Raw genomic sequence first — 25,553 nt, forward strand, 5'->3', positions numbered from 1 at the left:
CAAGCTATTAAATTGGGGCAGCTGAGGGGTAAGGATCAATGGCGAATATCTCAGCAACCTTCGGTTTGCAGATGACATCGTCTTATTCAGCAACACTGGGAACAAGTTACAACAAATGATTGAGGACCTTAACCCTTTACTGCACCTTGTTGCATTTGCGCAACATTCTGATGAACGGCGTTAAAAACCGAAGCAAAGTCACTTTCGAGCTTCCTGTACATGTTGTTGCATATCCGCAACATTGGTCTCTAAAACGCGGCACCTTCTGCTGCAATCTGTGCTAATTCTTTGCATCTTCTACCAAAACAAACGTAGCGGAGGCTGCGCGCGCCCAGGAGCAGTGATATAGGTAAGTTTTACAAATTGTAAATGTATTTCTCCATAAGACAAAGCGCAAAAAAAATTGTTACGCTATGCTCCACATCCTTCTGACTCTGTAGGTTCAAAAAAATATTGTAATTTCGGAATAGTTTGTTCCTGGCGACAGAACGTTGCCATGTTGCACAAATGCAACAACGTGTACATGGTTTATTTTCTTCGGAATAATGAAATGGCTTCAAAACGCTGGTATGGCCTAGAAATTCCTCCTGATAGTGAAGGCAGTGACTATTCAATTAGTCGCGACAGCCACGAGTGTAAGTCCGTTTCGATTCAATATGTGGATAAGATGTTCTCTAGTCAAATTTCCTTTTTTCTTTTCAAAAGTACGCTGTGCCTCCGCACGTTGCCGTGTCACGTCGTCACGGGCACAGCTCTACGTCTGTGCTTCGATGTTCTACATTTTGTCAATAACCCGAAAACACTGCATTGTTTCCTGGCTGGACGGGAATCTGCATGACATACTGCACGAAGTGTAGGAACCACCTGTGCTGCACAAACATGTACAAGTGCTTCTTTTTGTTCCACACTAAATCATAGGTGCACCAATGATTGTCTTGTGCAAATAAGCATCTGAGTATGAATCGCACTAAATCTATCTTTTACTTTCAGCTTCTTCTTTATTGGCACATTGTTGCAAATATGCAACATACCCTTTTTCTGGTAATTGAAACCACAGACATTCGCTAAAGTAAGTTTCCATGGGAGTACAGGTACTATTATGCTTCCCTACAACGCCATGAATAATATTTTGAGGAAACAAAAAATTGTGCAGTAAAGGGTTAAAAGACAGAGTGTAAGAGTAGGATTGAAAGATTAACATGCAGAAAACAAAAATAATGATCAATAGCCTGGCAAGGGAACAAGAGTTCAGGATTGCCACTCAGCCTCTAGAGCATGTGAAGGAATATGTTTACCTAAGACAATTACTTAAAGGGGACCCTGATCACGAGAAGGAAATTTAAGGAAGAATAAAATTGGGTTGGAGCACACACAGCAGACACACTCAGATCCTTAGTTGAAGCTTACTATTAATTATCACTTGAAAGAAAGGTGTAGAATCAACGCATTCCACCAGTGCTAACATATGAGGCAGAAACTTGGGGACCAACAATGAAGCTCGAAAACAAGTTAAGGACTGCACAAAGAGCGATGGAACGAATAATGCTAGGCATAACGTTAAGAAACAGAAAGAGAGCAGTTTGGATCAGAGAGCAAACAAGTATAGCCGATATTATAATTGACATAAACAGAAAAAAAAAAGCAGCTGGGTAGGTCATGTTGCGCAGGCTAGATACCCGGTGGACCATTAGGATTACAGAATGAGTGGCAAGAGAAGGGAAGCACAGTTGAGGGTGGCAGAAGACTAGGTGGGGCAATGAAATTGGGAAATTCGCGGGCGCTAGTTTGAATTGCTTGGCGGAGCACAAGGATAATTGGAGATCGCAGGAAGAGGCCTTCGTCCTGCAGTGGACATAAAATAGGCTGCTGCTGCTGATGATGATACATCAGTGCATCTAACAAAATACCTCCTTTTGGTATTTCGTTAATCACACTTTTCAATGCACTGTGGCCAATCCCCCCCGTGGGTACGAACCATGTTTTGATGCAACAACAAGTCGCAGGCTATCCACACACACACACACACACACAGAAAAGAAAACTGAATTGCTGTGATTACAGTCTTGTGCCTGCAAACAAAAGACTTGGGCACTAAAACAAATTTAAGCTTGTCATTTCATGCAGTTTACCTTTCTTGAACAAGGCTTCCTTAGGAAAGTCAAATCGTCAAACAATTATTAAGTTAACATTTTTAGTCAGCATCTTTTCATATGATGCAGTACGATGCAACATAAATGAAAACTCAAACTGCCAAAGAGGAGCAGGGTCACTCGTGACAGCAGCAGTGCTGTCCAATTTAGAGGTACTCGTATATATATAGCACCAGAGCCTTAGCAGGGCTGGCTTGTGCTTCAAGGACATTTAGCTGGTGGTTACACTTAAGTTGTTGCTGCATTCCAATACATGGACTAAAAGCGCCGCGGGTGTCCTGCCAATCTCGAGTCCACAAAGGGTGAGCATGCATCTTGCTTGCATTTACCCGGAAGCCAATGCGTCTTGTTGGAAATAAAGTGTTGCCTTTGTTTTATTAGTACTGTTGTGTCCGATGCCTGTAAAACCGAGTTGTGGGGAAACTGAGCTCGTGGCACAGGAGCTATGGGTGGAACCGGCTGGAACGATCCAACTGCAGTATACAAGGAGAAACGAGGCGCATTCAACACTGCCAACAGAACTGGAAGCTTGCTGTTCTTGTACCATGTCGCAATCGTCGAACAAGATTAGATCAATCAATCAATCCATCAAATGTTTATTTCCAACAACAGTTAAGGGTCCCTTAGGCGAAAAGCGGTAGTAACACCACTTGACAGTACCTAGAGGCCCACGTACATGACAGCGGTATTACGATTCATACGTTCAAAAGCAAATTTACAATAATCAAGTAAAAAATGCAGTTTAAAAAAAATTAAAAGGAGGTTGTGCAAATAAGTAAACGGAATAACCGAACAAATAAGGTCAATATAGAAGTACACTGAAGAGTAATGAAACATACTTGATCATGTTCGGGCAGTATAAAAGACATTAGACAAGAGTTAGAAAAAATTCACGCATTTCTTTTTTTGTAAACGTAGAAAAGTTAGCGTCGTTCTCTTCATATTTATTAAGTAAGGACGGCAGTGTGAATCTGAGAGACTGCAAAAAATTGGTTGTGCGGGAACGAGGAACAAGCCACTTGTCGGCGCTGCGGGTGCGTGAATCAGTGTAATGCATGCTTACACTTGATAAATCTTTAATAATTACCACTTTGAATTGTTCCTTTGGTAAGAAATAAGCAAACATTAAAGAAAAATCGAACATGCGTTTCACACTGAATATCTTGCAGCGGGTAAACAATGTAACTATTGCGCAGGACGATTGCAATATACCGAAGTGCTCTTTTCTGCAATAGGTGAATTTTATTTACGTTACTAAGGGTTGTGGTGCCCCAGACTAACAGGCAGTAATTTATATGGGAAGAAAACAGAGCGTGATAAATCTGAAGTTTAGCTTTTTCTGGAAGAAGGTGCCTACATCGTGACAGAACACCAGCAGCACACGATAACAATTTAGTCAGTGATTCAATAAGACATGTCCATGTCTTATGACCAGAAAAAGTCACGCCCAGAACTTTGTTTCTCCACTATTTCGACGGGTATTCCCTCAAGCGTTAAATGATTGGTTCACGTTGACTTCAGTACCTCGGGATCTAAAAAAGACAGCTTTTGTTTTTTTCACACTTATTCGTAGGCCATTAGCAGTGGACCATTGCAGCACATATGAAAGTACACTTTGAGTTCTGGCAACAATTTCAGTTGGATTTTGTCCAGAAACAAAAATACTAGTGTCATCCGCATAAAGCAGGAATGAGGCGTCATTGTTTATCTTAACAATATCATTTATGTAGATATTGAAGAGCATTGGTCCTAAAATGCTTCCTTGAGGCACGCCACAAGAAATGGTTTTAGAAGACGAAAAACAGTTAGCGATTGAGACGCATTGTTTTCTTTCATAGACAGATACGAACTAAACAATGAATTAGCTACACTACGTATAAGCACTTCATTTCCAGAGTAAAATGTAATGGTTTAGGGTATCGAAGGCTTCGAATGAAAACACCCAGCGTAAGCTTTTTTTCTTCGATGTTATTAATTATTAGTTCTTTTTGAGCTAACAGTGCAGTCTGTGTAGATTCCGGGATTATGTCGCAGAGCATGTGTTTTTTTTACGTGCATTGCCACTCCGCCACCACGGCGGCCACTTCGATTGATAAAACAGTGATAAATAGTGATAGTGAAATCAAAGCCTCCATCTAATTACTTCGTATCCCTTAATAAGATCGCCGGGCACAAACGGCTCTGTACAAACTGCTGATGACGGATTGCAATCCCAACCTGCGCGATTTTTCACGGGAGGTGACGTTGCTTAGGATCTTGTTTTGTTGTTGGATTGCCTCAAAACTAGCTAAAACAGATCGCTCGCGTCGACTTCCACCCAATGCCAAGTAGTGATGATGCTGTGCCAGCTATGATACACACCGAAGCACCAAAGATCCAACTACTACCGTCCCTGGAAAGCAGTGGGGACAGTGGGAAAGCAGTACGACGGTTGCAACGATGGAAAGTGAACGTGCGTCACACTTAAGCGGCTGTGCTCTTTGCCTCCCACGCAGGCGCCGACGTGATCGTTGTCTTTATCATGTGTCGCCCCAACCCGACGCGATTCCGCAGTGCTGTGGATTGCACTCACCACTGCTGCAGCTGCGCTAAGGTAACGCTCGTTGAGGCCGCGTACGCTTGCACATCGAAGTTACGACGAGCACGACCGCTGGCACAACACATGAGATGACAGGCGACGACTGGCAGATACACTGGATCCATAGAGAAAAATCCAGCAAGGATTCACAGTCGACAACAACGGTAGAACAAATTATAGAAATACATTGTAGAAAAAAATTAATTGCGCTAACAATGCTTAAAAGCAGGCACAATACTTGTTATTTGGCAGTCTTTTTTCGAACATACGGCGACGACGCTCGCCGAAGACGAGGCAAAACGAAAACACCCTCCTCCTCCTCTGCCAGTCGCGACCGAGACGACCGAGAAGCTCGTAGTTCGTTGTGGCATGGGTAAGGCTTGGGTATGGTGTGACCTGGTGTGACGATGTCGGAAAGAGGAGTGCGCAAGTAAAAAAGATGTTTGACACAACTCTGGGTGAGTCGACGAAAGTTTTGCCTGCCGTTGCCACTTTGCTAGGCAAGCTCCAGTGCGCTCGATTCGGACTATCTGCCTATTCTCGGACATTGCAGAGCCAGGGATTAGGCCTAGGCCCGTTAGCGCTTTTTGAATACGTTTCCAAGAGGCTGCCGAGCCGTTAAAAAGGTTCGTTCGCGTACATGCTTGACCAGCCCATTTAGTTCCCGCGTGCTTGTTGTCGTCCAGCACGTGGACGGTGGTACCGCAGTTTCGCTTGGTCGTTCCTGTCGCGGTCCCTCTCCCCTACAACGGCATTCGGATCCTCAGCTGTTTCAGCGGCGAAGCGAGCTTGCTGCGTCGCTGCCGCACGGCTTGCATGATAGAATGCCGCTAGCCTGTATCGAGGCTGCATTTTTCAGTGAGGCATGGTGTCACTTTGCTTTATGTCAAGCGAAGAAAGTTTTGAGTCGCGTGAATACAAGCTTTGCGTCTTTCGACACAAGATAACGGTGATAACCCCTGAAGAGAGACGGGGGCGGCCGTGCATATATGCAATAAGGAAGATTCTTGGAAGAAACGTGACTGCTCTTTTGGTTCCCCTCTTGATTTGGTGAATGGGTGTTTTACTGTCGAAATTTTTTCCATACAAAAGTAAAATGAAAGTTACCAATAATAAACGAGAAAAAGGAGTTTTATAAATAAAATTGGGGTCATTTCGGTTATTGTGGTAACTGCACGGTCCCGGAACATGATGCTGGCCGACAGACTGACACGAACGCTTGCAGTTGGGGACCCTCACCCAAGCCGGCCCATGCACTAGATTATGATGGTTTATTGCCATCCCCATTGAAACGAGGTGGTGACAGTCACCTAGCCTGCTCTAGTTAATCAGGTATGCTATACATGCTTTTCATTCTGTCATATTTGTATACATCACCTTCATCATTTTTCTCTTCCTCAAAACTTTGTCTGTAACCTATGTAACCACCTATGTCTGCAACGAATCCAGTCCTATCAATCTCATCCCTGCTTTTTTCCCGCCAATACTCCAGACATCTCTTGCTTATCTTGACAGTTGATGCTTCCGTGCCCCTTGGACCCTAGCGCTCCTGGAAGGCGTGTGTGGGTCTCACTGGGTGAATCCTTCTTGCGTGCCACTGGGATGGCCTCCGGATTTCTGCTGCGCCATACTCCTGCTTCATCTTGTGGCGAGTACTTGCTCCCGTATATGTTGTTTTCTATCTTGGGCAACCAGCTCAAGTCTCCCCTCTAAATTCTTACCCTTCTTGTAACTCTCCATGATCCTTTTTGTTTGCATTGTCTGCATCCGATTCGCTGCCTCTGTTTCTCTCACTTTATTTTTGATGACTCCTGGTGGTCTACACTTTCATTTACCTTGTACTTGGTCACCAACATTCTTGAGCTCTTCCTCCATTCTGTGTTCACGCATTTAAGGTACGGATACTTGTGCCCATTTATTTTGATCCATGCTCCCGAGTCTTTCTTCAAAACTAATTTTGCTCTGCACTTGTTTGACTTCAAAGAGGCCCAATTCATGTCACCCTGCACTGCCTCATTTGTTGTTTTACTGTGGGCTCCCAAAGCCATCCGACCTACCGATCTTTGGTTAACTTCCAACTCCGACACAATATCCAACTTTAAGTGCAGAGTGGCATTTGCGAACATTAGCGCTTGCACCGTTACTCCTTTCCAGATTCCACGTACCACCTCATATTTATTGGGGCCTCAAAGTACTATGTTTCATTATTGCTGCATTCTGCTTGCCATTGATTTTATTGAGACACCCTTAGGTGCCGGAACCACAACTAATCTTATCACATCCCTCCCCCCTTTATTTAGATAGGGCCATAACAGTGTTTTGAGGTGATTAGTGCAAAATCGTTTGTCACACCCTGGTACTTAGATGAAAAACAGGAGTGCTAACTGCTGTGACAGCAGGTTCTGTGGTTTCCTTTGGCGTGCCTTCACCATAATCTTGTCCAAGATTGGGGCGGTCTGGAGTTGACTGCCTTTAAACTGTGCTGAGGCGTGAAGCTACATCCGGAGCTACAGGACTGTTGAAATCCTTGTCAGGATTGTCACCTTGGTGGAGCTGGGATCCAGGTCTCGTTTTAAATGCCGTCCACCACGTAAGAATCGTACTGCCTGGTGAGGACAGCAGTAGCCACAGTGGGCTAGGATGATCTTCAGGTTGGCCCAAAAACCTAAGTTTGGTCCCTTGGTCACGTCTGATTTTTTGTTTAAGCTGCTTCTGCAGTACCTTAGTCCCTAGGTCTGGGTGGAGCAGGTCCAACACTGTCGCCCACCTTAACAACAGATCCGAAGGGCAGCAGCTTTCGTGTGGCCTAGACACCTCAAGAGCATGCAGGCAATTTGAGTGCGTGACTGGAGCCCCAGTCTTGTTTTCAACTTGCTTTTAACAGTCTGCACTATTGGATGCTGGATGATGTGTTGGCATCAGTATTCACCTCGCATTGTTTCTCTTGAAGAATGTCTTGTACAGCTTACTGGTAAACGCAGACCCATTATCAAAGACCTCCATCTCAAGCAGTCCTTGGTTTGCAAACATAGTTCGCATGCATGCAGTAGCTGATTCGCTTCCTGTTTTAATAGCATGTCATGACAGTATTCTCATCCTTGGAATGCAACTGTAGTGAGCTGGTATGTTGACTAAATGGCCAAGCTTTGGTGAAATTTGTCAAGTAGGCAACAAAGCTGACATATTTTTGTTCTAGTTAAACAGTGCTAAAAAAAGAAGGGGTCAAAGAAAAAGTGAGCACTATTTTAGCATCACCATGCATCTTGACCGACCCGCCCAACTTGTCATATTTTTGTGCCTGCATTCCAGGCTGGCAAAGTAAATAAACTTTACTACTCAGTTCTGATAAGATGCAAGACTTGCATCTAATCAGAACATCTAAGCTAGGCAGGTTTGGAAGGTGGGGGTCATATTGCATGTGCATGTTGTTAGGGGGTACTATTTTTGGAACAGCTAAAGATTTAACAGATGGTTAGGAAAGATACACATTCTAATTTTGGCCTTGCAAAAATGAAATAGCTTGACAGAGAGAACATGGCACTAGGGGACGTCTAAGAATGTCAAGGGTGTGGTTGGCATCGTTAGTGACATTTAATATGTCCAATGGATAGTTTAAATCATGGCTTTAATAAATACCTAACAATCTCTAGGTATTTATTAGTCACTAATGTAAATAAGTTTCATTAAAAGACCACTGATAGCCAAATTCTTGTTTGTGGGTTTTGTTTTATTGAGTAGGTCTGTCTAGCAACCACAAAATTTATTTATTTATTTATACATACTGCAGCCTCAGAGGCTATTGGAGGAGTGGGATAAATAACAAACATTTATAAGCAAGCTTGTGTGAATTGTTTCAGTGGTAGTGAACAGAGGTTGCCCAGTAATGAATTCCAAATTTCAATTGTTAATGGAAAAACGCTGTATTTAAGGGAATCAGTGCGGGCAAAAAAGGTTGATATTTAGTGTGCTGACTCCTCATAGATGAGGATTTCGAAGAAGTCAAGCAGTTATCTAGAGAGAAGAGACAAGGAGAATGGATTAACATGTGAAGGAATTTTAGGCATTCAAGTTTGCCACGCTCTGCAAGAGGAGTGAGACCAAGCAGGGGGAAGAGAGTTAGGTGGCGAAAAGCCCTTGTCATATCTCCTACAAACAAAATGCACTGCCTTTTTCTTTCTTCTTTTGCGTCCATGCTTTTTTTTTTTTGCTGTGATCCTAGTTTTTTGACGTCACAGTGTCTGTATAGATTCCATACAATGCAGCCATATTCGAGGATGGGGTGAATGAGGGTTTTATGTGTTAGAAGTTTAGTTTCTTGAGGAGCAAGAAGCAGTGTACGATGTGAGTAACCTAGTCAATATGTTTTGGCCATGACAAATCGTGCATTAGTAGGATACCTAAATATTTGAATTCTAACACTCTCTTTAAAGTAATATTATTAAAGACAGGCTAAGAAAGAAGGAAGGGCATGAGCGTCATATAAAGGACGTGGAGACAGTTTTGAAAAAGTTGATATTCATTTGCCATGCTTTGGACCAGTTACCAAAGCCAGTGAAAGAATTGTTAAGGACAACATGATCAGTTGGAGACTTAATTGAATTATTTAAAACGCAATCATCTGCAGAAAGGTTTATTCTAGCTGATCTGTGTAAGGGGGGGGGGGGGTCATTAACATAAGGCAGGAATAGAAGAGGCCCCAGTACTGAGCCATGGGGAACCCCTGATGAAACAGGCATCAAAGGTGAGTTAGTATAGTTGAAACATACATATTTTCACGGCTCACTTGAGATAAGAGCGGAGAGCAGTATTTTATCAAAACAATTAGAACAAGAGTTCAGTTCAGGCTTCTTCTTTTCTAGCACCTCGCTTGCACACTCCAAGTAGTCATCTTCGTCGTCAGCATAGTTGGGCACAGATGGCGTCATGGCATTTGCCCCACCCCCCCACCCCCTCTAGAAGGAGCATCGTCCCGATGCTCGACGGGTAGCATCCAGTGTCCAGCCAACCAGAGAGTGACCATGTCATTCAGAAAAATAAGGTTTCACGCGCACCACGTGCACAGTCTCGGGCAGGTCCTGACGGCGCCTCGAGCTGTCAGGAACGTCTTCATAGTTGATGTCACTAAGGCATCGGAGAACCTTGTATGGTCTGAAATATTGGCGTAGTTTCTCCGCAAGGCCTCGGCGGCGTACTGGAGCCCAAACCCAGACTCTTTGGCCGGGTTGGTAGACAACGCATCGATGGTGTTGATTGTAACGTCGGGCATCACGGTCTTGCTGGCTAGTTATGCGAGCACGCATGAGCTGTCTTGCTTCTTCGGCATGCTCTAAAATCTGCAGCGTCAGTCTCAGAATCGCTAGAAGCATAGCATCCAGCATTATAGTCACTTCTCGACCGGGGAGGAGACTGAATGGCGTCATTCTTGTTGTTTCTTGCCGAGCCGTATTATAAGCAAACGTTACGTAGGGTAATATTTGGTCCCAGTTCTTGTGTTCCACATCGACATACATCCACAGAACGTCTGCGATAGTCTTGTTGAGGCGATCCGTAAGTCCACTGCTTTGCGGGTAATAGGCCATCGTCCTTCTGTGTGTTGTGCCACTGAGTGCGAGTACAATTTGCAAAAGTTGAGCCGTGAAAGCGGTTACCCTGTCGGTTACCATGACCGCTGGAGCACTGTGCCTCAGGACGATGCTTTCGATGAACTGTGCGGCCTCGGCTGCTGTGCTGCTAGGAAGTGCCTTGGTTTCTGCATAACGCGTGAGGTAATCTGTCGCAACTATAATCCACTTATTTCCGGCTGCAGATATTGGGAATGGGCCCAAAAGGTCCATCCCAATTTGTGGAAACGATGTTTCTGGCACTGGAACGGGATGTAATAGTCCGGCAGGTTTCGTAGGTGGCACTTTTCGTCTATGACAGTCAGGGCACATTTGAATGTAGTGCTTCACCTGTGCTGCGAGCCATGGCCAGTAGTACTTCTTTTTGATCTGCACTAATGTTCTTATGCAGCCTAAGTGGCCCAAGGTAGCTTCATCGTGACAGGCCTGCAAGATTTCACTGCGGAGAGTTTTAGGGACGACCAGTAGTTATCTGTTCCCTGTTGAAGAGAAGTTCCTCCTAAAAAGAACACTGTTGCGTATGCAAAATTACAAGTCCCTTGAGAACAACCCGGGTTTGTTTATGGTGCAACCTTCTAAGAAATCAATTAGTGAAGCAAGCTCCTGGTCCTCTTGCTGTCGTTTAGAGATGGTGCCCGCATCAACAACTCCTAAAAAGCCTGCGGATTCATCATCATCTCTGCCTGACGACTCGAACGGCAATCTGGAAAGGCAGTCAGCCTCTAAGTGCTGCCATCCCTATCTATAGGCTACCGTCCTGTCGTACTCTTGAAGTCGTAGGCTCCAGCGTGTCAAACGTGCAGATGGATCTTTCGTGTTGGTCAACCAACAGAGAGATTGGTTGTCACTTATGAGTTGAAATGAGCGGCCGTATATGTATGTACAGGCGGAACTTGGTAACTGCCCATACTACAGCCGAGCACTCTTTCTCTGTGGTGGAGTAGTTAGACTCGGCACGTGACAGTGTTCTACTCGCGTAAGCGATGACTCGCTCAGCGCCGTCTTGCCGCTGAACAAGGTCGACGCCTAGACCCACGTTGCTGGCGTCGGTATGGATCATTGTCGGCGCATCCATGTCAAAGGGGTCAAGAACAGGCGGAGTTTGTAGACGGTGCCGCAACTCATTAAATGCCGCCTCCTGCTCCTCGCCCCACACAAACATGACATCTTCCCTGGTTAGGAAGGTGAGCGCTGAGGCGATGCATGCAAAACCTGCAATAAATCGCCACAATAAATCGACTTACAACGTGGCCCAAAAACTGTTCTTCATAGCCAAAGTGCACTTTCCAGGTTTTAAGGTAAGCCCAGTGGACCGTATGGCTTGAAGAACTGACCATAGCCGTCTGAGATGTTCATCAAAGGTGGCAGAGTAAACAATCACATCGTCTAGGTACACTAAGCAAGACTTCCACTTAAGGTTTGAGAGAACAGAATCCATTAGCCTTTGGAACGTGGCTGGGCCGGAGCACAAACCAAAAGGGAGAACTTCGAAATCATAGAACCCATCAGGCGTCACAAAAGCAGTCTTTTCGCAATCCCGCTGATCGACCTCTATTTGCCAGTATCCACTTTTTATGTCCATTGATGAGAAGTAACATGCATGCCGTAGCCTCTCGAGAGAATCGTCGATGCGTGGTAAGGGATACACATCTTTTTTCGTAACCCGATTGAGCCTGCAATAATCGATACAAAACCGCAGGCTACCATCCTTCTTCTTAACGAGTACCACGGGCGATGCTCAAGGGCTTTTTGACGGCTGGATGACATCATCATCTAGCATTTTCTTGACTTGCTGCTGTATTGCTTCACGCTTTTTCTCAGCCACGCGATTCGGATGCTGTCGGATGGGTATTGCTGTTTCCTCCACAATGATGTGTTTCGTAAGTGGCGTTTGGCGCACTTGAGACGTAGAGAAGCAGTCCTTTAAATGCTCAAGCAGTTCCCTGAGCCTTTGTTTCTGTTGCAGCACTAAACCACGAAACAGTGTTGGAAGGGGTCGATTTCGTCAAAGTATGCCACAGCGGTGCCTTTAGTGAAGTGCTGACGTTCACTGGTAAAATTTGTCAGTAGTACCTCCGTGCTACCACCGATTAGGCTGGCGATACCCTGAGCGATAGCAACACCTTGGCGGAACAGAAGTGCAGTTGTTCGGCTACACCGTCCTTGTTAAGCTGTTCTCTGCAACTGACGAAGACAAGACTGCGTGATAGTGGTGGTATGCTGATGTTGTCGGCGTTGACACATGAAAATGCATGGTGGCGCTCTTCGTGTTGGCTTGTGTCTGTACTAGTTCACAAGGTTATCTCGCCTTCCTGTATGTTAACCACGGCACAATACTCCCGCAAGAAGTCCATTCCAAGGATGAGTGATCTGCAGCACTCTTTTAAAATCATAAAAGTGGCCACAAAAGCTGTATTTCCTATCTGCAGCCGTGCAGTACATTTTCCTGAAGGTATCATTATCTGGCCCCGACATTTCGAATATAAAGGCCTGTCCATTGCATTTTTACTTTCTTAAACCGGTCTGCCAACTGCTAACTCATTATCGAAAAATCTGCGCCAGTATCAACTAAAGCTGTCACGTCGTGCCCATCAACCGTTAAGAGTAGGTCGGCACTCGCAAATTCGTCAGCGTTCCGTTTCACCGGTTTGCTCTACTCGTTTCTCTGTAATTATGGGAGATTTTCGGCGGTTAGACGACTTGCAACCCCCCCCGGAGGTCGCTGATTCCAAGTGATTCCAAGCTGATTTCAGTTTCTCCGCCGTGGGCTTGGAAAGTGGCCTCTTACCACGTCGGTGAAACTGCGATGGTTCGGCAAAAAATAACCTAACGGAGACGGCGAGCGCAACCGAAGATTAGCTGAGCTGCCTTGTTCCCAGGTGACACTGTTGTCAAAGCGTGGATGTCTCTCTGGAAACTGTCGCGGAGTGGCAGGTGACATTTCCTGGATGCTGCCCTGGTGTGCCACAGTGAAAACACAATGGTCGGCAATCAGCAGTGCGCCATACGTCGGTCCGGCGAAGCTGGGTTCGCCTGAAATGCTCCCTCTGTGTCCAGGCAGCAATAGGTGGCCGCTGGTGGTACTGCTATACTGGCACGGTAGAAAGCGGGCGACGGACAGCGCCTACGTAGCTATATGTGCGTGGCTTGAAGCGCGGCTTGGAACATGGTTTAGGGAGTGGCTCAGACTACCTTCAAGAGCGAAGTACACATTGGAAAGCTTCTGGTCTGGACGCCACTGATTGACCTTAGCTACACGTTCGTGCTGGTCCAGCCAGTCCTCTGCGTCTTCATATGTGTCACCGTGGAAGCTTGTGGCGACTAGATTGTTTTGAACAGTCACCTGCGTTGGACTTGCAAGTACCATTTCCTGAGTCGGTGAGGTCGCTGACAAAGTTCCTTGCAAGAGACCGAATTCCCAGCACAGACCTTGCAGGCGACGGCTTGTACGATGCACAGGTGTCTCGACGCGTGGATGATGTCTTGAAGGGCTAGATGCAGGGCTACTCGCAGGAGTCGTCCCTATCATTAGGCGATGATGCTATACCCAGCACCGCTCTCCACTCTTGTCTCAAGTGTCACGGCTCACTTGAGACAAGAGTGGAGAGTGGTATTTTATTGAAACAATTAGAACAAGAGTTCAGTTCAGGCTTCTTCTCTAGCACCTCGCTTGCACACTCCAAGTAGTCTTCGTCGTCAACGTAGTTGGGCGCAGATGACGTCGCAGCAATATAATGAGCACTGAGGAGGAAAGTCGGATACCCAGCCAATCAAGGATGCAATTTTTAGTATAGCGAACTGCTTGTGCATAAGTTTAGGGTGCGAGTGTCGGAGGCCTTTGCAAAGTCTATCAAAATAGCATCAGTCTGGTCACCTATGTCTAAAGAGCTGCTGATGTCTTGAACGCATTCTATCAGTTGTATTATAGTGCTGAGGCCATGTCTCAAACCATGCTGGAAAGTGCATAAAACTTAGTTTGTTACAAAAAATTCCATAATATGTTCAAAGATAATGTTTTCGAGTAATTTACATGAATGCGCTGTTAAGGAGATGGGCCTATAGTTGGATAACAATTGAATGTTACCTGACTTAAATACGGGGAAAATTGAAGCAAGTTTCCATGAGGGAGGAAGGGAATGTCACAGAAAGCCCGAGCAGCCACTAAATGCATCATATTGATGACAATATCATATAGTCGCTACCAACTGAGGTGAGCATTGCCGCTTACTTTAAAACCATATTAACATATATTCTAGGTAATGCTCGCCATTAATACTCCCTCAGGGGTACCTATGTATGCAGGAAAATCGGAACAGAAACTTCTAGAGTTCAAAATTTTGATGTCAGTGGTTCCTTAAAGGGCCCTTCAACAGGCCATATAGCAAATTTTGGTAATACGCTAGAAGCTGTTACATGCCCTGTAAGGAGTGCTCTACTGCAAATCGTAATTTTTCAAATTAGTTCATTAACAACAGAGACAAAAATATATTGGCGCAAACTCATGATTTCAGGAGGCAAGCTTCGTTACCAACATGGGCACTCTCATCACTTGCCCCGTCTAGCTTTTGCAAGTGGAATTCTTTCCCTGCATTCTGCCATAGCGAAGCCAGAGGATCACGTGACTCACGCATCATGGGCCCTGCCTTCCCCCTTTATTTTTATTTTTTTCTTGCACTGCACACTTCCTGTGACGATCTGCGTCTGTCTCATTTCACGGAGTGCACGATTTTTCTTGCTGCACACGAAAACACCTGACTTGCGGTATGAGTCACTGCTACACGAGCACCGAACCAATTTATTTATTTATTTTATTTATTTATTCAGTACCCACAGGCGCCAAAAGGCATCACAGTGGGGGGAAAGGTTTAACAGAACAGGTATAAACTTTCACGAAAGATTTTCTCTTTCACTCGACGTGAGAAAAATCAACAAAAGTTCAACAGAACTTACAGAATTTTCTAAACACGGTAAGTTATACATGGGCAGATTCAATCTGTAGGTAAAAGAAATGGGCTAGTTGAGTCACTTCAACAGGGCAAAAAATACATCATTTGACACGACGTTGACGACACTGGCAGGTAACCAGTGGCGTAGCAACAGGGGGGGCCGGGGGGCCGTGGGCCCCGTGTGCAAGGGGCCAGTTGGTGAGGGGGGGTGTCATATACGCCTGAAGACACCCCTCTTTCCGCCGGCTTGACTGGGCGCAGATTGCAAAGAATGCTCCGGTATCCAGTACCCCGCGCTCATGCACCCGATACGTTGCGCCACAGAATTGTCAACTGCAGCTTTATCAACACCCCACGAAATAATTGCACGAATGTGCGGGCTAAAAAATTTAATTCGTGAAATGGTCGCTAAACTACTCGCCTTAGCGGAATGTTTCATGTGGGGTGCGCTCGTGCTTTGCGTTCATGTTGGGAGCAGGAGTTGCTAAACATACCGTGAGGCGTTGTAAAGCGTTGGGGCTCTTGGGTCCCTCTTCCGTTCAGAACGCGCAGCGAAGACGAACAAAGACATCAGCATGAGGGCGTTTACGGCTCAAAGACATCAGCATGAGGGCATTTACGGCGAAGTGTTCGTTGAGAGCGACGTTGCATAAGTGGGGCCGTCAAAAGTCGTGAATGGGATTCTCTGGATCGTCTTCAGGCTTGGTTCGGCCGAAGAGTTTGGCGGCGTATGACTCGACAGGCTGTAGTAGCGGGCCCGCCGCGATGTCCGGCTCGCTTTTACTTCGCCTCTCCCGCTCGCTCCGAGAAGCCGCTGTGAAACCTGCCGTTATGTTTCACGCTTTCCTTCTTACCCTCGAAAGTTTCAGAAAACTGTTGTTTTTGTGTGACTTCATGTCACAAGTACAGTGTCTGTATCAACTGCACAGATTTTTATAAAAAGAAAGGGTGAATTTTGTAAGGATATTTCCCGATCGAGATTCTATGAAGTTATGTCTTTTTGTGATTACTAGGAACTCGGTAGCGCGAAATATATGGCAGATAAGTAATAACCACATCCTTAATAATCCCGTAGTTAGTACTTATAGAGAAAACACTTCAATTCGAGACTTGAGGACTCGAAGTCATATTATTAACTCAACAAAAACTTCTTAAAACAAAATCGTTTTGGGTGCTACAACCTACAGTACTTTGGCACTGCGGGTGGCGCCCAGTATATGGCAGCAGTGAAAGAAATATGAAATAGTGGACCAGTGAGGATGATCCCTTAATCCTCTCCATTGCGGCTGCAGACCAACAGTAGTGCAAGCTTTCGCTGGCACGGGCTTCACCGCGGCCTTTTCTTTCTTTTTATTTATGGTGATGCCAAGAACCGACGCGAACCGTGCTCTATTCTGTTCTCAATCTTGCGGTGGTACCGCAGCTAGGATAATCACGTTTGTCCGTATAGCAGCAACTGAAAACAAGGCTTTAATGATCAGAATGAAGAGAACTCGTAATTTTCATAGCATTGGCGCCCGCGCACTGGGGAGGCAGGTAGCGTTTTCTAATAGGACGGGGAGATCAGCCTCACTGACAAACAATTTCATTTTCGTTTTCGTTCAGGGCTGCCCACAGACAAAATACTGCGTCCCATAGTACCTACGACAATTTTTCTGAAGTTGTTGGTGGGCAAGATATGAATGTCGGGCTTCAATTTTGCAAATGTGATATTGCCGCTAAAATTGGTAATTAAAACTTTATTATAAAGATATTTTCGTTACTTGTGACGTGAGTCATATTTTCCACGATGCCGCATTTGTATTGGCAGCCAAGCCTTATAGTCTGGCAGAAGATGTGCACATGGACTTATCACACGTTATCAGTGAAGCACCCTGTGTTATTTGGCGCAGGAAAGACGCCGTGTATATTTGCTACATTCGCGATCTCTGGGAAAGAAACCGAAGGGGAGGGGGACCCGGGGAAGGTGCGCGGTATCCAAGGCGACTGTACTGGGGCTGAAACCCGGAAATTGTCAATATCCTCGCCTTCCTCGACAACATCAAGGCGGGGGGGGGGGGGGGGGTGACAGAAGACCTATGGGCCCCGGGTGCCAGGCGACCTAGCTACGCCACTGCAGGTAACCTATTCCATTCTTGTATAGTTCTTGGAAAAAATGTTTTCTTATACAGTTCTGTCTTGCATGGAACTTCTCGTACCTTTAGCGCATGATCCACGCGTTGTGATCGGTAATGAGGCGGCATTATATATTTGTCCCTTTCAATACCAATTGTACCGTAGAATATGGAATGGAAAAGCTTCAGTCGCAGCCTTTGGCGTCGTACCTCCAAGGTATCCCATTTGAACTCTTCCTTAGCACTCGTAACGCTGAAATTAACTTTGTATCGACCTGACACGTACCGCACACCTAAATTCTGTACCCTCGCAAGTTTATTAATGTCACGTGCCGTCGGAGGGTCCCACACTACACAGCCGTGCTCAAGGACAGACCTTACGTACATCTTGTACAGCAGCTCTCGTGTAGATGTGCTGAATGCTCTGAAGTTCCTACGAAGAAAACCTAACATTTTCCCTGCCTTAGCGGTTACATAGTTAACCTGTTTCTGCCATGACAATTCTGGGGTGTACCAAACACCTAGGTATTTAAACTGTGTTACTTTAGCTATGAAATTGTTATTCAAGGTGTAAGAGAAATTTATAGGGTTCTTCTTTCGAGTAAATGTCATGTTGACTGTTTTGGTTAGGTTTATCTGCATGCGCCACTTAGTGCACCATTCACTAATTAGATTGAGGTCTTCCTGAATCAAACTGGCATCATCCATGTTGTTAGTCACCCTATATAACAAGCAGTCATCTGCAAACAGCCTTAGCTGCGGTGTAAGACCTTCGCCAATATCATTTATATACAATAAAAAAAGTAAAGGCCCCAGGACGGAGCCCTGGGGTATACCGGATGTAACTGCTTGCGGGCACGACTGAACCCCGTTTACAACCACGACCTGCCGGCACAGGGTAAGATATTCTTTAGCCCATGCGACAACCTGCGGGTGAATTTTATATTTATGCATTTTTTTCTATGAGCAATGAATGGGGTACCGTGTCGAAAGCCTTTCTGAAATCGAGGAAGATACACTCAACTGAAAGCCTTTTATCCAAAGCAGAAGCAATATCATTTGTGAATTCTAACTGTGTAATACAAGAAAACCCCTTACGAAATCCGTATTGGGAGGACGTAATCACAGAATTAGTATTGAAATGAGCTACAATGCTCGTGAATAGAATATGCTCTAGTATTTTACATGCGATAAATGTCAGTCATATTGGACGATAGTTTGAAACGTCGCTTCTAGGGTCAGACTTATGAACAGGGACCACAATACCTGTTTTCCAGTCATCAGGCAGGGAGGCTTCAAGCAACGACTTGTCAAAAATTAATTTCAAGTACTTAGAAAGGGGTTCAGCGCATGATTTGAACAGGAAGTTTGGTAAGTCATCGGCACCACAGGCTTTAGGAGTGTCGAGCCCTTGAAGCAACGATTCGATGCCGCGCATATTGATTACATCATTCATGTCACTTGTTTCATGCCGCGTTAGCTCGTCCGCAGAAGGCATTGTTGCAGGAGTGAAAACGGAACAGAAGTAGGCGTTGAAGCATTCTGCTTTGTCAGTGTCGTCATGAACTGTGACATCACCGGACATGAGAGGGTAATATTTATTACGTCCTTTCCGTTCTTTTTCACGTGTCTCCAAAATTCTTTTGGTTTATCTTCTAATTGTGATTGAATAGTTTTCGAATAACTGTCTTTAGCAGTGCGTGTTGCTTCTTTAACCTCTCGAGTTATTTCTTTCAGTTTTTCCTCCGTTTCTCTTGATGGTGTTCTGCAAAAGGCATGATAAATTCTCTGCCTTTTTTGTGCGAGTTGGCGCAACCTTTTCGTAAACCAAGGTTTGTTTTTGCTTCTTCACGTCGTCAGTACCCAAGATGGGACAAACCGCTCACGTAGTTCCAGTATCTTTTGCTTCAATAACCGCCACAACTGTTCCACATTCCTACAGTCGGCTTCTGTTTCAAACACAATAAAATAGGCATCTAACGCTTGATTAATGCAATCTAGATCTGCTTTTTTGTAATTGTACACTCTTCTGTTAACATGGGTTGTAGTTTTAACATAGGCTAGTGACATCGTCGACACGACAGCCTGGTGGTCACTTATACCAGGAATCACGAGTGTTGAATCCACAAGATCAGGTCGATTCGTTAGCAGCAAGTCCAGAATATTGTTTCCCCGCGTTGGCGAGAGGGCCAGCTGGCGCAGTGCATACAGATTCACCATATCCATCATTTCTGTATTGCTTATTCCAGTAGCTGTGATAGTATTCAGTGTATCCCATTTAATATCCGGTAAATTGAAGTCGCCCCCAATTACCATGGTATGCGTATACACTGCATCAATTATGCCTTGAAAACACGTGAGAACGTCTGGTGATACATTTGGAGGACGATAAAAGCTACATACTGTAAGGATCATACGATTCGGAAGTTCTAGTTTACACAACATGGCTTCACATATGCCAACGTCCACTTGAATCTGAGAAGACCTTATGCTGTTATCTATTAGTATAAATACACCTCCTCCATGACAATTTCTGTCCTTTCTGTAGCAGGTGTATCCTGTTGGAAACACCTCGTGATCACTAATGTTTGGTTCTAACCAAGATTCTGTGCCAAGAATGACTGAAGGCTTTACTGCGTCTATGAGTGCACACAATTCATCTTTTTTATTTTTTATGCTCCTACAATTCAGGATAACAAAAGTGTGGTTAACAGGGCTAGACTGGCGTCGTCACTTCTGTGAGGTTACCTGCATTGTTACATCATCGCAAACAAACTTCTGCCCGTTCAAAAGTAGGTAATCATACCTAAGGGTAGCCTTAACGCCGTCCCGTTTATGTACCTTTATAGTCCCATAAAATCTTTCTTTTCCTTCGCATTGCTTCCGAAAAGTCTTCAGAAATAGCAATAGCAGTACCCTTCAAATTTTTTGCGTTACTTAGCATGCGCTGTTTTTCATTAAACAAGGCAAATTTCTTAATAATAGGTCTACTCTTCCCAGCGTGAAAGCGTCCTAACCGGTGAGCCCTTTCTATTTCAACAGTGGAAATTCCTAACTTCAAAGAACATATATCCAAGACCTGTCTCTCAGAGTCGACATTTGTCTCGTTAGCCTGCTGGTCGGGTATGCCATGAAAAATTAGATTGCCCCTTCTACTACGGTTCTCAAGATCGTCAACCTTTGACGTTAAGCACCTCAAAGCTCGACCTTGAGTCTCGTATTGTTGGGCGCACTCCATCACGGACGATATTATTTTATCAACTTTGGTTAACATTGCTTCAAGAGATTTGATGCGACCACCTAGTTCGCCTATAGCGAGCCTGTTTGCAGCCTGTACAGATTCAATACTGTTTAATTTCTCCTTAATGATATTCTGGCCTGCCAAGAGCTGCTGCAAGGTCGCCTCAGTTGTAGGTCTGGGATTCAGTTCAACGTCGCCACACAATATCAAAAGCAGCAAATAAAACGAGAAGCGGCGAAACAGGCGAAACTGTTTCCTTGAACGGTGTTGCGTACATGAGTGCGACAGAACACAGTGAAACAATTTCTGGGGTGAAACCGGCAAGCTAAACAACGGGAAAAAAATAAGAGGATTCCTTATTACCAACCTGCATAAGCAGTAGAAACATTGTGAAGTGCACTGTTGCCGCCATGCCGGTTTCACGCCCCATCGGTGCACTGAAGAGAGCTGCTTTATGTAGCAGACTGATACCGTCCAGCCAGTAATCACTCAATTGGTTGTTGGCAAGAATCGCACATGCGCTGAAATCTGGAACGTCAGCCGACGTCATCCCGCTGTCGTCATCAAGTGCCATGTCAGATTCAAGGGTTGTCGGCGCTCGTAGTCCTTGCGAAATGGCTCCCTCCAACGTTGGGAGAAACGTCGGTGTTTTCCTGGCACATTGTCGCGTAGAAGAAGCGCCAGCGACCTGCATAAGCAGTAGAAACATCATGAAGTGCACTGTTGCTGCCATGCCGGTTTCACGCCCCGTCGGTGCACTGTAGGGAGCTGCTTTATGTAGCAGACTGATACCGTCCAGCCAGTAATCACTCAATTGGTTGTTGGCAAGAATCGCACATGCGCTGAAATCCGGAACGTCAGCCGACGTCATCCCGCTGTCGTCATCAAGTGCCATGTCAGATTCAAGGGTTGTCAGCGCTCGTAGTCCTTGCGAAATGGCTCCCTCCAACGTTGGGAGAAACGTCGGTGTTTTCCTGGCACATTGTCGCGTAGAAGAAGCGCCAGCGACCTGCATAAGCAGTAGAAACATCGTGAAGTGCACTGTTGCCGCCATGCCGGTTTCACGCCCCGTCGGTGCACTGAAGAGAGCTGCTTTATGTAGCAGACTGATACCGTCCAGCCGGTAATCACTCAATTGGTTGTTCGCAAGAATCGCACATGCGCTGAAATCCGGAACGTCAGCCAACGTCATCCCGCTGTCGTCATCAAGTGCCATGTCAGATTCAAGGGTTGTCGGCGCTCGTAGTCCTTGCGAAATGGCTCCCTCCAACGTTGGGAGAAACGTCGGTGTTTTCCTGGCACATTGTCGCGTAGAAGAAGCGCCAGCGACCTGCATAAGCAGTAGAAACATCGTGAAGTGCACTGTTGCCGCCATGCCGGTTTCACGCCCCGTCGGTGCACTGAAGAGAGCTGCTTTATGTAGCAGACTGATACCGTCCAGCCGGTAATCACTCAATTGGTTGTTCGCAAGAATCGCACATGCGCCGAAATCCGGAATGTCAGCCGACGTCATCCCGCTGTCGTCATCAAGTGCCGTGTCAGATTCAAGGGTTGTCGGCGCTCGTAGTCCTTGCGAAATGGCTCCCTCCAACGTTGGGAGAAACGTCGGTGTTTTCCTGGCACATTGTCGCGTAAAAGAAGCGCCAGCGACCTGCATAAGCAGTAGAAACATCGTGAAGTGCACTGCTGCCGCCATGCCGGTTTCACGCAGTGACAGTTTCACACAAATAACAGTTTTGTTCTTTGTGTGCGCGACTACATGATGTGGGAACAAGCAGACGAAACGGAAGTACACATCTCTTGCTAGGGCATGGAGTAAAACAGATTCGCAGACATTTGATTTGCAGGTCATATTATTTTCCTAAATTTTAAAATGTTTGTTGAAGCAACAGATCAAACAAATAACTGATGTTGCCTTGACTAATTCTCAGTCCCATGTCACTGTGAGTGGCGTCACAGCACTGCACTTTACATAGGAGCACTTGTGCAATTGACGGCAGCTCTCTATCTGGGAGCACGGTGCCCGTAAGGAGAAGGGCGCACAGCGTTTGGTTTGAGATTTCAGCTCTTTTCACGGGCTAATGGTGTAATACCTTGCAGGCACAATTGTTAGCATGCCTTCTGTGCACTGCGCTTGTCAAGCTCAATATGGGCCAGACCTGGTGAGAGGCCCATTAAGCAAGTATGTATGAGGTTCAGAAGATTTTCCCCTGTAGAAAGATAGGAGAAACATCTCGTTAACATTTAATCATCATCATCAGCCCATTTTATGTCCACTGCAGGACGAAGGCCTCTCCCTACGATCTCCAATTGCCCCTGTCCTGCGCCAACCAATTCCAACTAGCGCCTGTGAATTTCCTAATTTCATCGCCCCACCTAGTCTTCTCCCATCCTCGACTGCGCTTCCCTTCTCTTGGTACCCATTCTGTAACCCTAATGGTCCAACGGTTATCCAACTTACACATTACGTGACCTGCCCTGCTCTGTTTTTTTCTCGTAATGTCAATTAGAATATCAGCTATACCTGTTTGCTCTCGAATTGTAACTGCTCTCTTTCTGTCTCTTAATGTTATGCCTAGCATTCTTCATTCTATCACTCTTTGCGTGGTCCTTAACTCGTTCTCAAGCTTCTTTGTAAGTCTCCAAGTCTCTGCCCCATATGTCAGCGCCAGTAAAATGCACTGATTGTACACCTTCTTTTTCAATGATAATGGTAAGCTTCCAGTCAGGGGCTGACTGGCGATCCTGAACTCTAACTCTTGTTCCCTTGCTCGGCTATTCATGGCTATCTTTATCTTCTGTATATTACAACCCCACTCTTACACTCTCTCTGTTAAGGTCCTCAATCCTTTGTTGTAACTCGTCTGCAGTATTGCTGGATTCAGTACTGTTTCCCAACTTTTACACTATTCTTCAATTGCTTTTAAGTCACCTGGGGTGCTGGATGTCATTAGGGTCAGCAATGGCACGGTAAATGTGAAGAGAATAATTTTGGAAGAGACGTTATACAGGTAAGAAATGTGTATTAAAAGAACAAAAGAGCTAAGGAGAGTTCCCTGGTGGACGTGTAAATTGCCGGAGTTTTAACTCTTGTAACTGGTATTAGAAACAGCATTTGCAGGAACAAATTGTTGAAGCGGTGAGAGTTGAGTGAGTCAGTTTGAATGAATGATCGCTACACAATGCGAGGGAAGTGCTTACATGCAACAGGACAGTGCCTTGCACTGTGTAGGCATCATGAACAAATTGTTGCCAGTTTTAAGCAATTCTGTTAACCACGGAGCGTTAACCATGGCAGGTTTAGTGGTATGCACATGGGTTTAAAAAAAAAATTTTAAATTCAGTGCTCTTCTAGTCTTGTAGGGGTTGAAGGACGGACTTCGGGATGAAAACAAAACTTGGGAGTGTTTATTTTACATTATATACAGAGAGGTGAGAATCAAGTAACATTCGTACAGTCATTACGGGCCGGCAGCAACTCGGACGCTGCGGCCCGCGGCAAGAAGTTCGACAGAGGTGAATCAGGGAATGCTCTGGTCTCTCTGGAATGCTTCTTATAAACCCTTCGAGCACTGGAAGTCACGTCATGTTTGACCAATGGGAGAGTCCGCTCAGATGATGCCATTTTCGGCCAATCGTTGGCGCCCTTGTCGCGGTGTCACACCCGGCGGCTCTCTGCGGTCTTGCCTCGCTGACTTGCAATGCACTTCTTCTAAGGTGGAGAAGGGGGGGCGCTCATGCTCCATTGTACGAGGGCCCACCTGCTCCCGGTGGTACGGCTCCGCTGTGGTAGCAAATGCCTTCCTCAAAGGCGAAGAAGGGTGACGATTGGGCTCCATTGTCCGAGGACCCCTTCTAATCCCGGCGGCGCACGACCTGGGGGCCGCAAACTTGTTTGCACTTGTCTTGTGGCCTTCAACTTGTTTGCTTGGGCGCTCCTTTGGAATGTGCTTTCCTGCTTCTGCATTCCTCAATTAGCTGTGCTGCGATTCGATGTGGTCTGGGGAACTCGAAGTAGCCTCAGGAAACGGCGCCATATCTAACAGTCTGTGAAGGTGTATGGCGAACTGTCCATTGCCGTGCATCAAACGTTGTATGCACATAAATGAAAGGTGAGGTCCTACTAGTCGCTCCGCCACAATCTTCCACACTCCCTTTAGGTTACATTTTATAAAAAGTGCGAAGAAACTGACCCAACAAAGCAAAACGGAGTGCAAGTTTATAGTTTGGTTGAGAGCACCTCCCCCCTCCCCCTCCTAGAAGCAACTGGTCATGTCATCAGCCATCAAGAAAGTGCAGAGGTATACACCTGCAGTATCAGTTTAATATCTGGTACAAGTTGTATTTGGACCCAATATATAAAACTTATTTTTGCAAGTTGGTGCAGTGCTTGAAGCCTGCTTCACCTCCGCCGCGGGTCGGCCTGGTATTGCACTATCTTCGAGATCTGTTCATGGTTTTTGGTCTACAGACATCAATCCGCTGGAAACTAGCTATATACAGCTTCGCTGTAAAAGCTATGCTATGCTAAAGCTATGCTAAAAGCAATGCTATGCTTATGTGGGATTCAGTGTTGACCCCTTAAAGGGGCCCCAGAACCACTTTTTATCTAAGTGGAGAAAGGCATCTGAAGTGAAAATGGCAATTTCAGAAATGCTTTGCTGCAAAAAGTACTTCATTACATTCAGCAGAAGCTGAGTATTGGCAATGAAACTCAGCCTCCAAAGTGCTTCCCCCCCTTCTTCAATGTCTTGCACTGCGAAGGCTACAGCGGAGTGGGGCGTTCCCACAGCGCTCTACCCTCTAAATGTCAGCGTTCTTTGTCCTATGATGTTTCGAGAGTTAATTTTTTACGCATTGTATTGAAGCATTTCATGTCATGAAAAAATAATAATAAAAATTT

General features: G+C 45.5%; 2 protein-coding genes and 1 non-coding gene across 9 annotated transcripts in view; 2 read left to right on the top strand and 1 right to left on the bottom strand.

Annotated features, from left to right (window-relative positions):
• The window catches only part of LOC135916728 (RING finger protein 141-like), a 271,536-nt gene extending 266,433 nt beyond the window's left edge, over positions 1-5,103 (bottom strand). The window contains exons 1-2 of one of the 3 annotated variants that reach the window (XM_065450178.1): positions 4,967-5,103; positions 4,723-4,843 (exon numbers count right to left, since the gene is read on the bottom strand). The gene's annotated coding sequence lies outside the window, so the exon portion shown is untranslated. Of the gene's footprint in view, positions 1-4,722 lie in introns of all 3 variants that reach the window. The other 2 variants (XM_065450179.1, XM_065450177.1) reach the window with 2 other exon arrangements.
• Positions 5,104-5,119: 16 nt separating this feature from the next.
• RASSF8 (ras association domain-containing protein 8) overlaps positions 5,120-25,553 on the top strand; it is a 97,749-nt gene continuing 77,315 nt past the window's right edge. The window contains exons 1-3 of one of the 5 annotated variants that reach the window (XM_065450172.2): positions 5,120-5,186; positions 5,954-6,060; positions 6,244-6,376. The gene's annotated coding sequence lies outside the window, so the exon portion shown is untranslated. Of the gene's footprint in view, positions 5,187-5,216; positions 5,355-5,935; positions 6,061-6,243; positions 6,377-25,553 lie in introns of those variants that run through there. The other 4 variants (XM_065450175.2, XM_065450174.2, XM_065450173.2 and 1 more) reach the window with 4 other exon arrangements.
• On the top strand, positions 24,923-25,110 carry LOC135916729 (U2 spliceosomal RNA). Its single transcript, XR_010569041.1, has one exon. It is a non-coding gene; the product is annotated as a U2 spliceosomal RNA (small nuclear RNA).

The sequence above is a fragment of the Dermacentor albipictus genome, chromosome 3 (genome assembly GCF_038994185.2).
Source record: "Dermacentor albipictus isolate Rhodes 1998 colony chromosome 3, USDA_Dalb.pri_finalv2, whole genome shotgun sequence".
Classification (NCBI taxonomy): Eukaryota; Metazoa; Arthropoda; class Arachnida; order Ixodida; family Ixodidae; genus Dermacentor; species Dermacentor albipictus.